General features: G+C 43.0%; 1 long non-coding RNA gene across 2 annotated transcripts in view; it reads left to right on the top strand.

Annotated features, from left to right (window-relative positions):
- LOC141986771 (uncharacterized) overlaps window positions 1-12,489 on the top strand; it is a 44,249-nt gene extending 31,760 nt beyond the window's left edge. For both annotated transcript variants that reach the window (XR_012639357.1, XR_012639356.1), the window contains exons 2-3: window positions 1,782-1,843; window positions 11,548-12,489. This is a non-coding gene — a long non-coding RNA (uncharacterized LOC141986771). The remainder of the gene's footprint in view (window positions 1-1,781; window positions 1,844-11,547) is intronic.
- The last annotated feature ends 6,859 nt before the right edge of the window (window positions 12,490-19,348 follow it).

Genomic DNA, 19,348 nt, shown 5'->3' with positions numbered 1-19,348 from the left:
TTTAAGCACTTGTTACCAGGACTATAGTGTATCTCACCATTTCTCACTTTGATTATCTGCAAATCCAATGCTTTTTCAAAAAAAATCTGAAACTCATGTTACTTTTCAGCGAAGATTTAGAAGCAGAGTGCTGTGAGATCCTATGTTACTGGGACCTTTTATAAGTCATTTACAATCCCCTCATTATATTATGTATATTTTAATAGTTAAAGCTAAAATTACTCTTGTCAGCATAAAATAAAGTAAATTTGTGATGTGACATTAAACTCATGATTTGTCACTTACTGAGGTAATTTACAACACTGAGTCATCTGCTATCGATATCCCAGTCATCATTACAAATGATCAAAGTTGTATTATAAATATAAAAGATTGTCACTGAACCTTAACAGTATTAGAGAAATTATCTAAACTGTCATGGAATGATGTTTCTTTTTTAATGTTTGTCTGTCCTCTTACTGAGGATGCAGCCTCTCTTTTGGATCACCAGAATATTGTTGTAATACATAAATTGTCTTTGTGAGGGTGAACCACAAGACAGAACTTGGGGGTGGTGGGGTAATCAAATTAGTATCTTAGATGTCTACATACTAATGTGAGAAGAATGGGGAGTAAGCAGGAAGAATTCAAAATGCTAGTAAATAAACACAACTATGACATAGTTGGCAGCACAGAGACTTGGTGGGATAATACACATGACTGAAATATAGAAGGATACAGCTTGCTCAGGAAGGACAGGCAGGGAAAAAGGGAGGAAGTGTTGCCTGATATATTAAAAATATATATACACTTGGACTGAGGTTGAGATGGAAATAGGAGACAGACTTGTTGAAAGTCTCTGGGTAAGGATAAAAGGGGTAAAAAACAAGGGTGATGTCATAGTACGGAAGAAGAAGTGGATGAGGCTAATCAGGAAGAAGAGGTGGATGAGGTTTTTTTTAAACAACTAACAAAATCATCCAAAACACAGGATTTGGTGGTGATGGGGGACTTCAACTATTCATCCTACTTCAACTACTACATCTGTTGGGAAAATAACACAGCAGGGCACAGATTATCCAACAAGTTCATGGAATGTATTGGAGACCATTTTTTATTTCAGAAGGTGGAGAAAGCTACTAAGGGAGAGGCTGTTCTAGATTTGATTTTGACAAATAGGGAGGAACTGGTTGAGAATCTGAAAGTGGAAGACAGCTTGGGTGATAGGGATCGTGAAATGATGAGTTCATGATCCTAAGGAACGGTAGGAGGGAGAACAACAAAATAAAGACAGTGGATTTCAAGAAGGCAGACGTTAGCAAACTCAGGGAGTTGGTAGGTAAGATCCCATTGGAAGCAAGTCTAAGGGGAAAACCAATTGATGACAGTTGGCAGTTTTTCAAAGAGACATTATTAAGGGCACAAGAGGAAACTATCCCATTGAGTAGGAAAGATAGGAAGAATGCCAAGAGACCACCCTGGCTTAACCAGGAGATCTTCAGTGATCTTTAAAAAAAAAAATTAAAATAAAAAGAGTCCTACAAAGTGGAAACTAGGTCAAATTACAAAGGATGGATATAAACAAATAACACAAGTATGTAGGGAGAAAATTAGAAAGGCCAAGGCATAAAACAAGATCAAACTAGCTAGAGACATAAAGGGTAACAAAAAAACATTCTACAAATACCTTAGAAGCAAGAGGAAAACCGAGGAAAGGTTAGGCCCGTTACTCAATGAGGGGGGAAAAATAACAACACAAAATGTGGAAATGGCAGAGGTGATTAATGACTTCTTTGTTTCAGTTTTCACCAGGAAGGTTGGTGGTGATTGGACATCTAACATAGTGAATGCCAGCGCAAATGAGGTAAGATCAGAGGCTAAAATAGGAAAAGAATAAGTTAAAACTTACTTAGACAAATTAGATGTCTTCAAGTCACCAGGGCCTGATGAAATGAATCCTAGAATACTCAAGGAGCTGACTGAGGAGATATCTGAGCTATTAGCGATTATCTTTGAAAAGTCATGGAAGATAGGAGCAATTCCAGAAGACTGGAAAAGGGCAAATATACTGCCAACGTATAAAAAGGGAAATAAGGACAACCTGGGGAATTACAGACCTGTCAGCTTAACTTCTGTACCCAGAAAGATAATAGAGCAAATAATTAAGCAGTCAATTTACATACATCTGGAAGATACTAAGGTGATACTTAACAGTCAGCATGGATTCATCAAAAACAAATTCTGTCAAACCAACTTGATAGCTTTTTTTGAGAGGGTAACAAGACTTGTGGATAAGGGGGAAGTGGTAGATGTGTGGTATATCTTGACTTTAGTAAGTCTTTTGATACAGTCTTGCATGACCTTCTCATAAACAAACTAGGGAAATGCAACCTAGATGGAGCTACTATAAGGTGGGTGCATAACTGGCTGGAAAACTGTTCCCAGAGAGTAGTTATCAGAGGCTCACAGTCATGCTGGAAGGGCATAATGACTGGGGTCTTGCAGGGATCAGTTTTGGGTCCAGTTCTGTTCAATATCTTCATCAATGATTTAGATAATGAGCATACACTTAAAGTTTGCAGACAATACCAAGCTGGGAGGGGTTGCAAGTGCTTTGGAGAAAGGATTAAAATTCAAAATGATCTGGACAAATTGGAGAAATGGTCTGAAGTAAACAAGATGAAATTCAATAAGGACAAATGCAAAGTACTCCGCTAAGGAAGGAACAATCAGTTGCACACATACAAAATGGGAAATGACTGCCAGGAAGGAAGGAGTACTGTGGAAGGGGATCTAGGGGGGCGGTCATAGTGGACCACAAGCTAAATGAAAATCAACAGTGTAACACTGTTGCAAAAGAAATAAAATAAATAAAAAAATGCAAACATCATTCTGCGATATATTAGCAGGAGTGTTGTAAGCAAGACACAAGAAGTAATTCTTCTGCTCTACTCCACACTGATTAGGCCTGAACTAGAGTATTGTGTCCAGTTCTGGGTGCCACATTTCAGGAAAGATGTGAAAAAATTGGAGAAAGTCCAAAGAAGAGCTACAAAAATTATTAAAAGTCTAGAAAGAATGACCTATCAGGGAAGATTGAAAAAACTGGGTTTGTTTAGTCTGGAGAAGAGAAGACTGAGAGGGGACGTGATAACATTTTTCATGTACATAAAAGGTTGTTACAAAGAGGAGGGAGAAGAATTGTTCTCCTTAGCCCGTGAGGAGAGGACAAGAAGCAATGGGCTTAAATTGCAGCAAAGGAGTTTTAGGTTGGACATTAGGATAAACTTCTTAACTGTCAGGGCGGTTAAGCACTGGAATAAACTGCATAGGGAGGCTGTGGAATCTCCATCATTGGAGATTTTTAAGAGCAGGTTAGATAATCAATTGTCAGGAATGGTCTAGATTAGGGGGCGGAGCTTCTCTGACTAGGGGTCCTAAAAGGTAGCCAGCCAGCCAGTCAGGCAGCAGGATAGACCGCTGCAGCGGCACAGGAGCCAGCAAACAGAGCTGTAAACAGGGGAGTTTGAGTGGGTGTTTGAAAGGGGAGTTTGTATTGTGGTACTTGTTTAGGATTTGGTTTTGCTGTGGGTGGTTGTGTTTTCCAGATTAACAGGATTTAGGTGGGAAGGCTATGACAGATATAGAGGCAGCAGTGGGAGTGACCCAGGTAGTGGAAGACACAATGAGGATGACTGGATGTGGAAGCTGTGGTATGTACATGATCCTGAAGGGGGCACCTGGTAAGAGTTTTGTCTGCATGAAATGCCATCTGGTAGAGCTGATGGAGGAAAAGATCCAAGGTTTGGAGATGCAGGTGGAAAGTCTGGTTGAGTTTAGGAAGGGGATTGAGCAGATTATGGAGCAAAGACATGAGGTACCTGAAGGGAAAAGCTCAGACTTGCCGATGGAAGCAGGGCTGGGGAATTCTGAGGGGAGACTGGGTGAAGAAAGTGGTCAGTGGAAGCATGTGACTAAAAGAACTAGGCAGAGGAAAAGACGGGCAAATGAAAGAGAAATAGAGCTCAAGAATAGGTTTGTAGAGTTGGAAGATGAAGGGGCTCAGCAGGTAGTCGCTGAAGATGGAAGAGCAAGGAAGAAGAGAAGAGCAGCTAGTCCTATAGGAAAAGGGGAAGCGTCAATGTAGAATACACCAAATATGAGCTCCAGGAGGATACAGGATGGGTTGAAAAGGATTACAAGGGAGAATAGGAATGGAAAAAACTTGCAGCCGGAGGGAACAGGGAATAGACTGGAGAATAGCACTGTCACCAGGAAAAGGCAGGTCTATGTGATCGGGCACTCTTTACTGAGAAGAATAGACAGGCCTGTAACCAGAGCTGATCCAGAGAATAGAAGGATGTGCTGTCTTCCAGGTGCTAAGATACAGGATGTAGACCTGAGGTTGAAAAGGATCCTAAAGGGAGCAGGAAAGAATCCCTTCATGTGGGAACAAATGATACGGCTAGATTCTTGCTGGAAAGTATTAAGGGAGACTATGCTAGGCTGGGGAAGACGCTTAAGGAAATCGAGGCTCAGGTAATCTTTAGTGGGATTCTGCCTGTTCCTAGAGAAGGGCAACAAAGGTGTGACAAGATTATGACTATCAACAGATGGCTTAGGCAGTGGTGCTATAAGGAGGACTTTGGGATGTATGGCCAGTGGGAGGCATTCATGGACAGAGGACAGTTCTCTCGGTATGGACTTCATCTGAGTAGGGAAGGAAATAGACTTCTAGGATGGAGGCTGGCACAACTGATTAAGAGAGCTTTAAACTAGGAATTTGGGGGAGATGGTTGGGAGATGTCCAGGTAACCTCCATGCCGGATTTTAGCATTGAGAGGGAAGAAAACAAAGTAAGAATGTATATAAGGAGGAAGGGCAGTGTGGATACCAGTCTAATAGGTTATACTGGCTGTAGAATGTCTGTGCCTAATAGGGTACAGAATGTGAGCGAGGCCAAACAGCAAAAATTAAGGTATTTGTACACCAATGTGAGGAGCCTAGATAACAAAATGGAGGAACTAGAGCTACTAGTGCAGGAAGTGAAACCAGATATTATAGGGATAACAAAAACATGGTGGAATAGTAGTCATGACTGGACTACAGGTATTGAAGGGTATGTGCTGTTTAGGAAAGACGGAAATAAAGGTAAAGGTGGTGGAATAGCATTGTATATCAATGATGAGGTAGAATGTAAAGAAATAAGAAGTGATGGAATGGATAAGACAGAGTCCGTCTGGGCAAAAATTACATTGGGGAAGAAAACTATTAGAGCCTCCCCCTGGGATAGTGCTTGGGGTGTGCTATAGACTGCCAGGATCTATTTTGGATATGGATAGAGCCCTTTTTAATGTTTTTAATAAAGTAAATACTAATGTAAACTGCGTGATCATGGGAGACTTTAGTTTCCCAGATATAGACTGGAGGACGAGTGCTAGTAATAATAATAATAGGGCTCAGATTTTCCTAGATGCGATAACTGATGGATTCATTCATCAAGTAGCTGCTGAACCGACTAGAGGGGATGTCATTTTACATTTGGTTTTGGAGAATAGTGAGGACCTCATAGAAGAAATGGTTGTAGGGGATAATCTTGGTTCAAGTGATCATGAGCTAATTCAGTTCAAACTGAACGGAAGGATTAACAAAAATAAATCTACAACTAGGGTTTTTGATTTCAAAAGGGCTGACTTTCAAAAATTAAGGAAATTAGTTAGGGAAGTGGATTGGACTGAAGAACTTATGGATCTAAAGGCAGAGGAGGCCTGGGATTACTTTAAGTCAAAGCTGCAGAAGCTATCGGAAGCCTGCATCCCAAGAAAGGGGAAAAAATTCATAGGCAGGAGTTGTAGACCAAGCTGGATGAGCAAGCATCTCAGAGAGGTGATTAAGAAAAAGCAGAAAGCATACAGGGAGTGGAAGATGGGAGGGATCAGCAAGGAAAGCTACCTTATTGAGGTCAGAACAAGTAGGGATAAAGTGAGACAGGCTAAAAATCAAGTAGAGTTGGACCTTGCAAAGGGAATTAAAACCAATAGTAAAAGGATCTATAGCCATATAAATAAGAAGAAAACAAAGAAAGAAGAAGTGGGACTGCTAAACACTGAGGATGGAGTGGAGGTTAAGGATAATCTAGGCATGGCCCAATATCTAAACAAATACTTTGCCTCAGTCTTTAATAGGGCTAAAGAGGATCTTAGGGATAATGGTAGCATGACAAATGGGAATGAGGATATGGAGGTAGATATTACCATATCTGAGGTAGAAGCGAAACTCAAACAGCTTAATGGGACTAAATCGGGGGGCCCAGATAATCTTCATCCAAGAATATTAAAGGAATTGGCACCCAAAATTGCAAGCCCTTTAGCAAGAATTTTTAATGAATCTGTAAACTCAGGAGTTGTACCGTATGATTGGAGAATAGCTAACATAGATCCTATTTTTAAGAAAGGGGGGAAAAGAGTGATCCGGATAACTACAGGCCTGTTAGTTTGACATCTGTAGTATGCAAGGTCTTGGAAAAAATTTTGAAGGAGAAAGTAGTTAAGAACATTGAAGTCAGTGGTAAATGGGACAAAATACAACATGGTTTTACAAAAGGTAGATCGTGCCAAACCAACCTGATCTCCTTCTTTGAGAAAGTAACAGATTTTTTTAGACAAAGGAAATGCAGTGGATCTAATTTACCTAGATTTCAGTAAAGGCATTTGATACCGTGGGGGATACACATGGGGAATTATTAGTTAAATTGGAAAAGATGGGGATCAATATGAAAATTGAAAGGTGGATAAGGAATTGGTTAACAGGGAGACTACAGCAGGTCCTATTGAAAGGTGAACTGTCAGGCTGGAGGGAGGTTACCAGTGGAGTTCCTCAAGGATCGGTTTTGGGACCAATCTTATTTAATCTTTTTATTACTGACCTTGGCACAAAAAGTGGGAGTGTGCTAATAAAGTTTGCGGATGATACAAAGCTGGGAGGTACTGCCAATTTAGAGAAGGACCGGGATATCATACAGGTGGATCTGGATGACCTTGTAAACTGGAGTAATAGTAATAGGATGAAATTTAATAGTGAGAAGTGTAAGGTTATGCATTTAGGGATTAATAACAAGAATTTTAGTTATAAGCTGGGGACGCATCAATTAGAAGTAACGGAGGAGGAGAAGGACCTTGGAGTATTGGTTGATCATAGGATGACTATGAGCTGCCAATGTGATATGGCTGTGAAAAAAGCTAATGCGGTCTTGGGATGCATCAGGAGAGGTATTTCCAGTAGGGATAAGGAGGTTTTAGTACCATTATACAAGGCACTGGTGAGACCTCACCTGGAATACTGTGTGCAGTTCTGGTCTCCCATGTTTAAGAAGGATGAATTCAAACTGGAACAGGTACAGAGAAGGGCTACTAGGATGATCCGAGGAATGGAAAACTTGTCTTATGAAAGGAGACTCAAGGAGCTTGGCTTGTTTAGCCTAACTAAAAGAAGGTTGAGGGGAGATATGATTGCTCTCTATAAATATATCAGAGGGATAAATGCCGGAGAGGGAGAGGAATTATTTAAGCTCAGTACCAATGTGGACACAAGAACAAATGGATATAAACTGGCCACCAGGAAGTTTAGACTTGAAATTAGATGAAGGTTTCTAACAATCAGAGGAGTGAAGTTTTGGAATAGCCTTCCAAGGGAAGCAGTGGGGGCAAAAGATCTATCTGGCTTTAAGATTAAACTCAATAAGTTTATGCAGGAGATGGTATGATGGGATAACATGATTTTGGTAATTAATTGATCTTTAAATATTCATGGTAAATAGGCCTAATGGCCTGTGATGGGATGTTAGATGGGGTGGGATCTGAGTTACCCAGGAAAGAATTTTCTGTAGTATCTGACTGGTGAATCTTGCCCATATGCTCAGGGTTTAGCTGATCGCCATATTTGGGGTCGGGAAGGAATTTTCCTCCAGGGCAGATTGGAAGAGGCCCTAGAGGTTTTTCGCTTTCCTCTGTAGCATGGGGCACAGGTCACTTGCGGAGGATTCTGTGTTCCTTGAAGTCTTTAAACCACGATTTGAGGACTTCAGTAGCTCAGACATAGGTGAGGTTTTTTGCAGGAGTGGGTGGGTGAGATTCTGTGGCCTGCGTTGTGCTGGAGGTCGGACTAGATGATCATAATGGTCCCTTCAGACCTTAGTATCTATGAATACTGAGAACTTCCATGAGTGCAGGGGATTGGACTAGATGGTCTCTTGAGGTCCCTTCCGGTCCTATGATTCAATTATTTAGGGCAGTTGGAGTAAGTTTCTGTACCACCCCTTATTTTTGTTAGAAAATATACTGTATTGTTCAAATAGTCTCCTATATGAAAATTGTATAAGTGACAGGATTTTATTCTAATAATTGTGATGAGTCTAAAGAAAATATTCTGGAACCCATTTAGGAATAAGATGAATGAACGTAGACCAACTTCTACGTTTGTGTGTTAAAATACTGAGTGCCCTTCAAAAATGTTAATGAATGTTATTACAATCCTAGGAATTGCACATAGACCTGCTGACCTCAAAAACAACATGAAACCATATGACAAACAGTACATTCAGCACAGACATTCCAGAAACAGGCTTGCAGTAGCTCCATCATCTAGAGTGTCTCAATACAAAATTGAAACATCTCTATGATAAATCATTAATTTCATCAGTCCCAAATTAACACAGTACACTATAAGCAGGAAGCCTTTAAAAATGTTATTCAGTGTTACTTTGTGGAAACAATGAGGTTTTACTGGTTAAGTACATTTCCAATAGGCAAAATTGGAAGTCATTCTAAGCCTGGTCAACTGACGTACCAAGCTCCTTCATGCAGGACAATGACATAAGTTTTGATCAGCAAATGGGCATGATTTGCTCTCTGATATGGACATCAATGCCCAGGATTCCTTTTTAGAACTTTTTGTCCCCCTCAAGGGATGGAAGTGGCGGGGCCCACACATTACCAATTCAGATCATCACTCGACCTCACAGTCCAAAATCAGATTTCTTGCAGACTTGACATGTACCATACCTACCAGAACTACCTGAATGTGGAGTCCCTCTCTAGTGCAGGCCCACTCAGGTTCTCAGGACAGTTACTGGCCAGTAAAAGATTTTGGCAGAGAAAGGCACATTTCCAGCAAAGTGATTCCACTTATCTTAAGGAAGGTTGTCTGGTGACAGTGGATCTTCCAAGGCACAGGCTTTGCTAACCCACTGGCACAAGTTTCTGTTGAGGGGATTCTAAGGTTTACAAATAGATCAGCCATTGCTGACAACTTTAGGGCTAAATTTTGACTCAGGCCAACAGCAAGTTACTACCTCTCTGAAGTAAGGAAGATCAAGGTGGGAATTGTGGCTCTCTGAACCACAATTACTTGCTTGGAAACTCCTGGGATTGCACAGGTACACATCATCCCTTACTATGGGTTGTGTCCTTGGGGTACAATCTTACCCTTTTATAATATACAGTGGTAAGTGCTTTATAAATGCCTGTAGACAGACAGGTTTCAGAGTAGCAGCCATGTTAGTCTGTATCCGCAAAAAGAAAAGGAGTACTTGTGGCACCTTAGAGACTAACAAATTTATTTGAGCATAAGCTTTCGTGAGCTACAGCTCACTTCATCGGATGCATCCGATGAAGTGAGCTGTAGCTCACGAAAGCTTATGCTCAAATAAATTTGTTAGTCTCTAAGGTGCCACAAGTACTCCTTTTCTCTTTGTAGACAGACAGATTCTGTCACCCATCACTCTGCTGGCCTTTCTTCTCTGGATGCTGTGGGGCATCAGATGACTGAGGCCTGGTCTACACTGGGGGGGAGGGGGGGGAATCTATCTAAGTTACGCAACTTCAGCTACGTTATTTGACATACTTAGACCTACTAACCCATTGTGTCTTCACTGCAGTGAGTCGACCACTGCTGCTCCCCCGTTGACGCTGCCTGTGCCTCTCGCGGCGGTGGAGTACAGGAGTAGACGGGAGAGCGCTCGGGGGTTGATTTATCGCATCTAGTCTAGACGTGATAAATCAACCCCCGCTGGATCGATCACTGCCCGCCGACCCAGTGGGTAGTACAGACATATCCAAACTGACTAGGGTATGTCTACAATGCATCTGGGAGCAACCTCTTCCCCTCCCTCCAGCCCGCCACCTCCAGCATGGGTCCATAGATTAGAGGAGCTTGCACTAGCATGCTAAAAATAGCTGTGTGGATGGTGCTTTGACCTTGTGACTTGGGCTGAAGCTTGGGCTCTGAAGCCCACCCTTCTGTCCAGACTTCAGATTCCAAGCTGCAATGTCTACACAGATATTTTTAGTGCGCTAGTGCAAGCCCCTCGAGCACAGGTCTTGTTCACTCCCAGATGCAATCTAGACATTCTCTTTGAAAGCAGGAAGAGTGTTCAGCATAAGAATGTTTTTTTTTTCCTTAAGGGACTATTCCACCTGCTCTTGAAACTAACGCTGAGTCTTTCAGTTGACTTTGGGAGTTGGATTGGGCCCTAGAAGAATGTCTTTCCCCACTCTCGTTTTGCCATCTCTCATGCGGACATGTAGCCTACTTTCCTCCTTATCCTCTTGCACTGGCGACAAATGAATCAAAAGAATTAGGAGTGCTGGCAAAAATTTCTACAGCTGTAGTAGGAACCCAGATGGGGCAGCATCCTTGGAAAGACTGAGGTATATGTGTGACATTAATTTTGAAGGGCACACAATTAAAAAAAAAAATCAAATATATTTTTGTAAGAAAATCTGGAATATGGAGCAGGAGCCCAGCCATCAATGACCTCAGGACCTTCTGGGGCTGTAGGAAGCAGAGAGATTCAGTTCTAAACAAAAGATGTTAGTTAATGCATGAGTGAGCTTTTGTCTTCCTATCTTTCTGAGATTTGATTCTTCTTTTTTCCTCTTTTACATGTGTGTCATTTTCTTGGAGACATAGTAATTCCAAAGGCCGTCCTAATGGCTTTTAGCCAGATTATTTTTAATATCTTGTTCACAGCAGTTGAAGTATCCAGAAATCATCAGTGATGATAGTAGATGTTTATGCTTACAGCCTTTGTTATTACAGGTTTCAGAGTAGCAGCCATGTTTAGTCTGTATTCGCAAAAAGAAAAGGAGTACTTGTGGCACCTTAGAGACTAACCAATTTATTTGAGCATGTCTCTAAGGTGCCACAAGTACTCCTTTTCTTTTTGTTATTACAGTGTGTCTTCCATGTATCAGAACTAATTGCTGCACATACTCAATGCAGTTGCACAAATTCTACTGATTTTAATAATACAACTGGAGTTGTATGGGTGAAAATTGTTAAACTGTTAATAGTTTGTTAAATGTACGTGTATGTTATGCCTAATAATTAGTTTATAAGGATATGGCAGCAATCCAAGATGGCGTCTGGTCTGTTATCTTGTAAACTCCATTTGTGACTCTTTTGTGCCCTGTCATCCTGATCTGGTAACAACTGGATCAAACTGGTTTTTCCCCACCACTGGGCAATCTCAAGAACATTTAACCTCAGACTGTTTCCTTCCTTTGCTAGGACTATACCGTGTTTTCCCACCACAAACTGCATAAAAGGACTGCACTCACAGACAAGTGGCTGTGACTGTGTGTGAATGGTTCAGGTCTTCACAGCATCAGTGCATCGTTGAAGGATACCACCTTTCCTGAAGTGAAAAGAGAAGATGACATTTCACCTTACCTTCTCCTCGGGACGACATCACCAGAGGGTTCTCAGTCTGCTTCTTCCATCCCGGTTGACATTGAGGGACTCTCCAGTGCTCCTCCTTTGCGGGTTCCAATTACCCTGTGGCAGGGCAGGGGTAAAGCCCTTTAAGGCCCTGCCAAAATGCTGGCTGCAGCCTGCTATCTGTCCAGGAGGCCAGGGGTTGAGACACAGGTATTCAGCAGGGAGCCCAGCTGCAAGCCCTAATGAGGGCTGGCTCTGAGGAACATGCTGAGCTAGTTGCTGACAGCTGGGCTGACGCATGAGAGGGCTATAAAAGCCCTGGGCAAACCTCAGTGGGGAGGCTAGCCTGGGAGGAGACAGGAGGGTGGTATCGCTGTCTCCTTACCAAAGAAGGAAACCTCAAAAGCCAGGAGACCCTGGGGAGGGTCCGTGGGGCACTAGCTGTTGGGGGATGTGGGAACTGCATGAACACTGTAAACAAAGACACTTGGGTGATCCCGCAAAAGAAGGCGTGGAAGACTCTATTATACCAGCCTAAACACAAGGCGCAGGCTCAAGAGGGAGAGCCTGCAGGGACCCTGTAACATACCCAAAGAATGCAGGTCCTGGACTTCACTGCCGCCACAGACGTGCTAATAGTGAGATAATTAGGGTTCTCTTAGTCAGGGTTTTATATGGTTATTGCCAGGGTGACTTTGTATTTTCGGCCTGAGCTTCATTCTCCTGTTTTAAGCTGCTGTTTCCCTGTTTATGATAGTTTCTATAGCTACTGTTTTATTCATGCTCATCCCCTTCCCCTTATTGTACTTACTCCCTCAATACAATTACCTATTTTTAATTTTACTTATAGTCAGTCTTTATTTTACACACTACACATAGGGAAGAGGGAGGGAGATCTGTGTGCCAGTCCACCGGTGACAGATACAGCAGAGGGCGGGTCTGCTCTTCTGAGTAAAAGGGGCTTGTCTTATCTCTTGATACCTACACCATTATACACATAGAGTTACCTTGGCTCCCCTTTGAGGTAACATTCCTTGTGACCACGGAAGGACTCTCTGTGGACTGGATTAGCTGTCTCCTTAGGGTCCTCTTAGGCTTGTTTTGTTTGGTTTGTGAACAGCAGCAGTGTTTGTCCGTGAGACTCGGAGGGAGTTCATGCTGGGATAGTATTGTAATAGCTGAAGGGCAAGTGAACCAGTTGGCTCTTCTCCCCTCCCCTCCGCCTTTGGCAAGGGTGGGATTTTATCCCAGCCCCATTGAAATTCTGCTACTGTGGACAAGGAGTCCTGGGGACGCTCGGGGTCCCCCCACTGGTAGTAGGTAGCAGTTACTGGTTGCTCTGTCCAGTGCCATTAGTGCCTTTTTCCCCTCTAGGGGATAGGTATGGAGTGGTCTGGGCTCCAAAAGGATGGCCACTCTTTTCTTTGGCATAAGGATAGCCTAGCCTGGGCCCAGGTGCCATGTGTAAAGGCGTGGTTTTCTTACTGGAGCTCTCCTTTCTTTCTGAGTGGTCCTTTTTATCCTGGGGTTGGGTAAGCAACTTCTTAACAGCACAATGGACCATATCTTTAGCCTTCAAGGGTGGACTCCGTGGTCTAATAACTCTTTGGACCATGTGACTGATTCTTTTGGAAGGGAGGAAATCTTTGGCAGTAGGAATCATTAGCAGGAGATGATTCCTTGGACAAATTCTCCATCTTATGGGCTCGCTATAACACCAGCAAGCCCAAGCTCAGTAAAAGGGAGTAGAAATGAGCTCTAATCTGTAGTCTGGCCATGGTCGGCCATGAGCTCAACTCCCAAGTGGTACTGCTGAAACAGCATGCAGACCAGAAAACTGAAAAGAGCAAGCAGCAATTTCAGACGGCCAAACAACGAGCCGCTGAGCTACAAGCAGCGAAAGCCACTGTGCCCACCCTGACACTTCAGGTGGCTCAGTTAGTACAGCAGCTGAGAGACCTTAGCGTTAAGGCTACAGCAGCTGAGAGAACAGCAGAGATCAAAATGCAAGAACTGCTGGAGTCACAAGCAGCAGTTAGGCAGTTAATCAAGGAGACTGCTGATAACCGGGAAAAGCCTGCCTCCCATGTGGAATGTCAGTGCCACATTAAGCAATCGCAAGACCAGCTGCAATTGACACAAGGACTAATGAAGGCAGTAGACACTAATCCTCTAGCTGCCTTAACTATGGACTGGTGTGGGAAAGAGCAGCAACCATCCTGTGGTGACCATGGTTACCCAATTCGAAAACACGGGGCTACCTCGCCTGGTGAAAGACGAGAGTAAAGCTCTAACACCAGAGCAAGCTAGAGCCATGAGAAAGCATATGGGCCCATGTAATCGGGATACTGTGCTTAATTGGGTAGCTAAGTTATCTGTAACACCAAATTTAACGCAAGATTGTGATTTGTGTATTGAGGGAGTATATGTCCAGTGCTGACTTTGCAGCTCTTCCTTACAACATGTTAATTCAGGCAAATGAACAATATGTGTTATGCATGTGTATTTAGATTCATTTATCCGCATGATAATATAACGGGCAAAGTATACTCGGAGAAACAGAGCGTAGATGAGAGGCCAGAGAAGTACTTTATGAGAAAAAAAAATTGTTGTTCTGGCTGGCAGGATTAGGGGTAAACCAAAATGGGGTAAATACCTATGACATACCAGAACTGAGAGAATTGTATATACAAGGTTGATCTCCTAGCACACGGTTAGCAGTGTGTCCAACAGACATATGCAATACTCAACTGCCTTTATTAGGGGCAAGAGCAAAGGAGATTTTTAAGCTCCAACAATCAGCCCGTATAGGAACATCAACAAAAAGGAAGGTAGATGCCTATAGTAACAAGGAGTCAAGTGAGCTGTAGCTCACGAAAGCTTATGCTCTAATAAATTTGTTAGTCTCTAAGGTGCCACAAGTACTCCTTTTCTTTTTAAGGAGTCAACAGATAGCAAAGGTAACAACACAGGACAAAACCCCACCACTAAAACTCTGGAGTACAAGAACTTTATGTTCAGAGGGACTGGTGATGAAATGAGAACTTTTAAAAAGATTATGTTGAAGAGACTGTCTCAATATGAGCCATGGGACAAACTAAACAAGCAAAAACTGTCAGCAGAAGACATGTTTTTGAAGCTAGCCAAATATGAATCTGGACAAAGAGCTGGAGAATAAAATTCCAACACTCCAGTAGAATTTGTCTCCTCTAATGATACATACTGAGGAGGCCGAACTTCCCAAGCCCCTGGAGTGGTAGCCTCTATAGTCAATGATGAGTGGGGCAGGCCTACATTAAAATCAAAATAATGGGAAGCTTCAGAAAATTTGAACAGCCAATGCTAGTGGATACAGGGACCTCTACTAGTCTATTATGTGCGAAGGGAAGTTCTACAGCCAAAGATTTACCAGTAAAAGAACTAAAATCTCTGGTATCCTATAATGGAAAAGAAAGTGTTATTCCTTTTACATATGCTATCACTTGTCATATTGGGTCGTTATCTACACAGGCATCTTTTAGACTACAGAAGCTGGATAGCACCAGCACCCTAGGAATAAATCTATTACAACGATTAAATAAAGCCATCGATTTACCCAATAGAATGCTAATCCAAGCAGAACAAGGAGAATCAGGCAGCATAATCTATGCCGCCCACGGCATCTTTGCTGCCAAGGCTCCAGAAAAACTGCAACTCCCTGTATGGGAAGAAGAGATCCAACGTGTTACCAGCAAACACAGGGAAGTGTTTGCTCCCAGTAAACTGAGTTGTGGTAAAGTTCAAGCTGCAAAGTGGAAGGTCCTGACCTGAAACCATTGTGTCAGTATCAGTATTCTGCAGAAGCAAAAGAAGGAATTTGATCTACCATAGAGGTCTTACTACACCAGGAAGTACTAATACCTTGCCAGAGTGTCTGTAATTCTCATATCTGGCCAGTTAAAAAAGCAGATGGAAGCTCCTGGAGATTAACTGTGGACTACAGAGGACTAAATAAAGTGACACCCAGGTTAGCTCCTGTTGTTGCCAAGGTCCCAGAAGTAATGAACTTGATTACCGAGGGTGCATGCTGGAATAGTGTTCTGGACATTTCCAACACTTTCTTTTCTATGCCACTGCATCCCTCCTGTTACTATAAGTTTGCATTCACTTTCAACGAATAGCAGGTTACATTTACAAGGGTTCCCCAAGAGTACCACAATGCCCCAAGCCTATGTCATTGGATTGTTGCAGCATTGTGGAAAACTGCCTCTTACCGAGATAACATCATTAGCTATGTGGATGGCATACTGATAGCTACAAAGACCAAGCAAGACAATATCAAAGATTTGGATGAATTTTTGGGAATTCCGAAGAAAGCTGGATTCAGGGTGAACCCAACTAAAGCGCAACTAGTACAACAACAAGTCGTCCATCTAGGAGTACAACTGGGTCCTGCTGGAAGAAAGCCAGCTACTAACCGAATAGAACTGATATCCAAACTGCCTGCTCCAACAGACGCGAGTACCCTCAGATCTTTCTTAGGCCTGGTCAGTTTCTCTAGAGACTTTATTGAAGTCTATAGTGAAAAAGCAAGGCCACTATACCAACTACTCAGAAAAGGCCAACTGTGGAAGTGGGGAGAAACAGAACAAAAAGTGGTCCAGCAACTAAAGAAAGCTTTAATGGAAGCACCTGCATTGGCGTTCTCACAGGTAGACAAGCCCTTCCACCTCCAGTTAGCCACTACCAGCATGGCAATTAGTGCTATCTTGTTACAACACAATGGAACTTCTTAGTACCTTAGATCCATAGGCTATAGGTTTCAATCAGCAGTAGAACAAAAATTCACAGAATGTGAGTTAGAACTACTAGCTCTCGTATGGGCACTGGCGCATTGGGAGTACATAGTAGGTATGGCTCCCATAGTACTGAAGACCACACATACTCCTGTAAAGTATGTACTGACTGGAAGAGCCAACTCAGAGAGAGAGTCACCCTCGTTTAGCTAATTGGACATTGGCCTTGATCAACAAGGAGATACAGGTGGAGAAAGTCACACACCCTAGCCTGGCACTATTTGCACGTTGTGCTCCAACAGAGTCCCAGACAAATCATGAATGTCCACTTCCGGAAATCAAGACTCCTGAAATTGTATTTCCCTTTAAATTGGAATCAATGTATGAAGAAGCTAAAGCATGTAATCGAGACACATGGGTTGTAGATTGTAGTAGCATGTACATTAACGGAAAAGCAGCCACAGGATTTGCAGCCTTACATGTTGCTACAGACAAGGTGTTCCAAGGAACCATTAGGCACAACTCAGCCCAGGCTGTAGAGTTAGTAGCAATTATTGTAGCCTTGGAGAATGCTGAAGCTTCAACGAACATTACCATCTGTACTGATTCTAATTGGGCAATGAGAGTACTACTTGACTGGATGACAATGTGGAAAACAAGAGATATGAAAACTACAGACAACCAGCCAGTGGCTTACGCAGGATACCTACAATATGCATGGCAGCTAGCGGAATCCGGGGGGTGATACTTTTTGTTCAAAGTCAAGGCTCACCGTAAAAACCAGGCAGAAATCACCCTCCTAAACAGCAAGGTAGGCCAACTAGCAAAGCAAGCTGCAAGCTTGGGACCAGAATCCAGATGAGACAAAGTAAAGGCAACTATTGATGCCCTAACAACCCCTCTGACCATCAGGACATTATACAATTGCAGTTACGAGACCCAGAAATTAAACAGCTTTTAAAGAATGGAAAGTCTAAATCATATAACATTCAGCAGCATCCATCTGGCTTAATCATGGCAACAAAGAACAAAGGTAAAGATCATGAATCAGAGGAAGAGAACATTCCACTGCTTGTAATTCTGAATGTGCTTCATCAGGAATTAATACAATTAGAACATAACCAAAGTCATTTTGGGGTATAAAAGACACTGAAGAAGTTGGCTACTGTGGCCTGATGGCCAGAAATTGTAAGGGACACTGAGCACCTTATTAACAATTGTCTAAGATGTGCTCAGAATAATCCAGACACTAAAATTGTAAAGGGACCTCCTCTCCATCAGCCAGTGGATGGTCCACAGCTAAGGGTATGAATTGATTACATCAGTCCCCTACTTCGTATGAACAGAGGAAACCAGTACTGTCTAGTATGTATTGATCCCTTTTCCAAATGGATCGAGGCCTATCCATCATGCAACTGTACTGCCCAAACTACCATTAAACTACTGCTAGAAAATGCATTTAGTCGATTTGGCTTACCAAGAGTCATTGATTTGGACCAAGGCCTCCATTTCACTGGAGAAGTGATGAAACAACTCTGTATAGCCCTGGGGTGAGACAAAGATATCGCGTAGTGGGCGACCTCCAAGCTTCAGGCCTCATGGAAAGGTCAAACTGCACTCCGAAAAGTTATAGACGCCTCAGGCAAAAACTGGGATAGACATCTCCCATTGATCCTCATGACAATAAGATCCACAATAGAATCCCATGGTTTTACACCCCATGAGGTACTCTTCGGAAGGCCTATGGTAACACCGGAGCAATGATGGGTGCCAGGAGGGGTGCCCCCTGATGAATATCAACCGAAAGTAGTAACTGACCAGTATATAAAATCTTTACTGAAGGTACTCTCTGATGTGCAAAAAATGGTAGCTATCACCCTGAAGGCCAACTGTAAAAAGATGGACCAAATATTAAATAATTGTTACCCAAAATTGGGCCAGCTGGTAAGCTTAGGGAGGACTAATGACCCACCAGAGTTTGGCAGAAAGCAGCACGTTTATTATAGTGATAGCTAAGCTCAAAAGAAGTGGACATGGGGGGGTCACACTCACATACTCACGCTCCCAGGACAGGCACAGCACTGGAGATGTCAGGATCCTTCAAGGTAAGTGTCCCACAGTGCAGCGATAGATGGTGTGATGAAGGTAAGTCTTCCCGAGGCATGATGGAATGCAATGTGGCGAACCACTGGCCAGGTGGTCCGGGCGAAGGGCCTTCATGGGAGGTACAAGCTTGTGAGTGCACTCCTGAGCACATGGCCCCTTCTCCTTTTAAGGACCTGCTCCTCATGGCCTGTCACTAGAGATTACTTGGCTGCGTCTGGTTGGTCACACTCCACCTCGGGCAGTATCCATGCAGTGTCCATGCACTGGGTGTGTGATCGCTGCCTAATTAAAGTTCCAGACAGCTTTTCTACCTGGGAGCTCTTCTGATCTGCCAGCTGTTCAAGCAGCCCATTAATAGAATCATAGAATATCAGGGTTGGAAGGGACCTCAGGAGGTCATCTAGTCCAACCCCCTGCTCAAAGCAGGACCAATCCCCAACTAAATCATCCCAGCCAGGGCTTTGTCAAGCCTGACCTTAAAAACGTCTAAGGAAGGAGATTCCACCACCTCCTTAGGTAACGCATTCCAGTGTTTCACCACTCTCCTAGTGAAAAAGTTTTTCCTAATATCCAACCTAAACCTCCCCCACTGCAACATGAGACCATTACTCCTTGTTCTGTCATCTGCTACCACTGAGAACAGTCTAGATCCATCCTCTTTGGAACCCCCATTCATCCCACAAGCAATCCAGGAGGGAGGGGGAGGGGGAAAGCCACTTCACTGGTATTCAAAGAGGGAGAGGAGACGGGGGGGTGGGGAAGAAAAGTGT

This window comes from Natator depressus, chromosome 4 (genome assembly GCF_965152275.1).
Source record: "Natator depressus isolate rNatDep1 chromosome 4, rNatDep2.hap1, whole genome shotgun sequence".
Lineage (NCBI taxonomy): Eukaryota > Metazoa > Chordata > Testudines > Cheloniidae > Natator > Natator depressus.
This window is presented reverse-complemented; position numbering and strand designations above follow the sequence as displayed.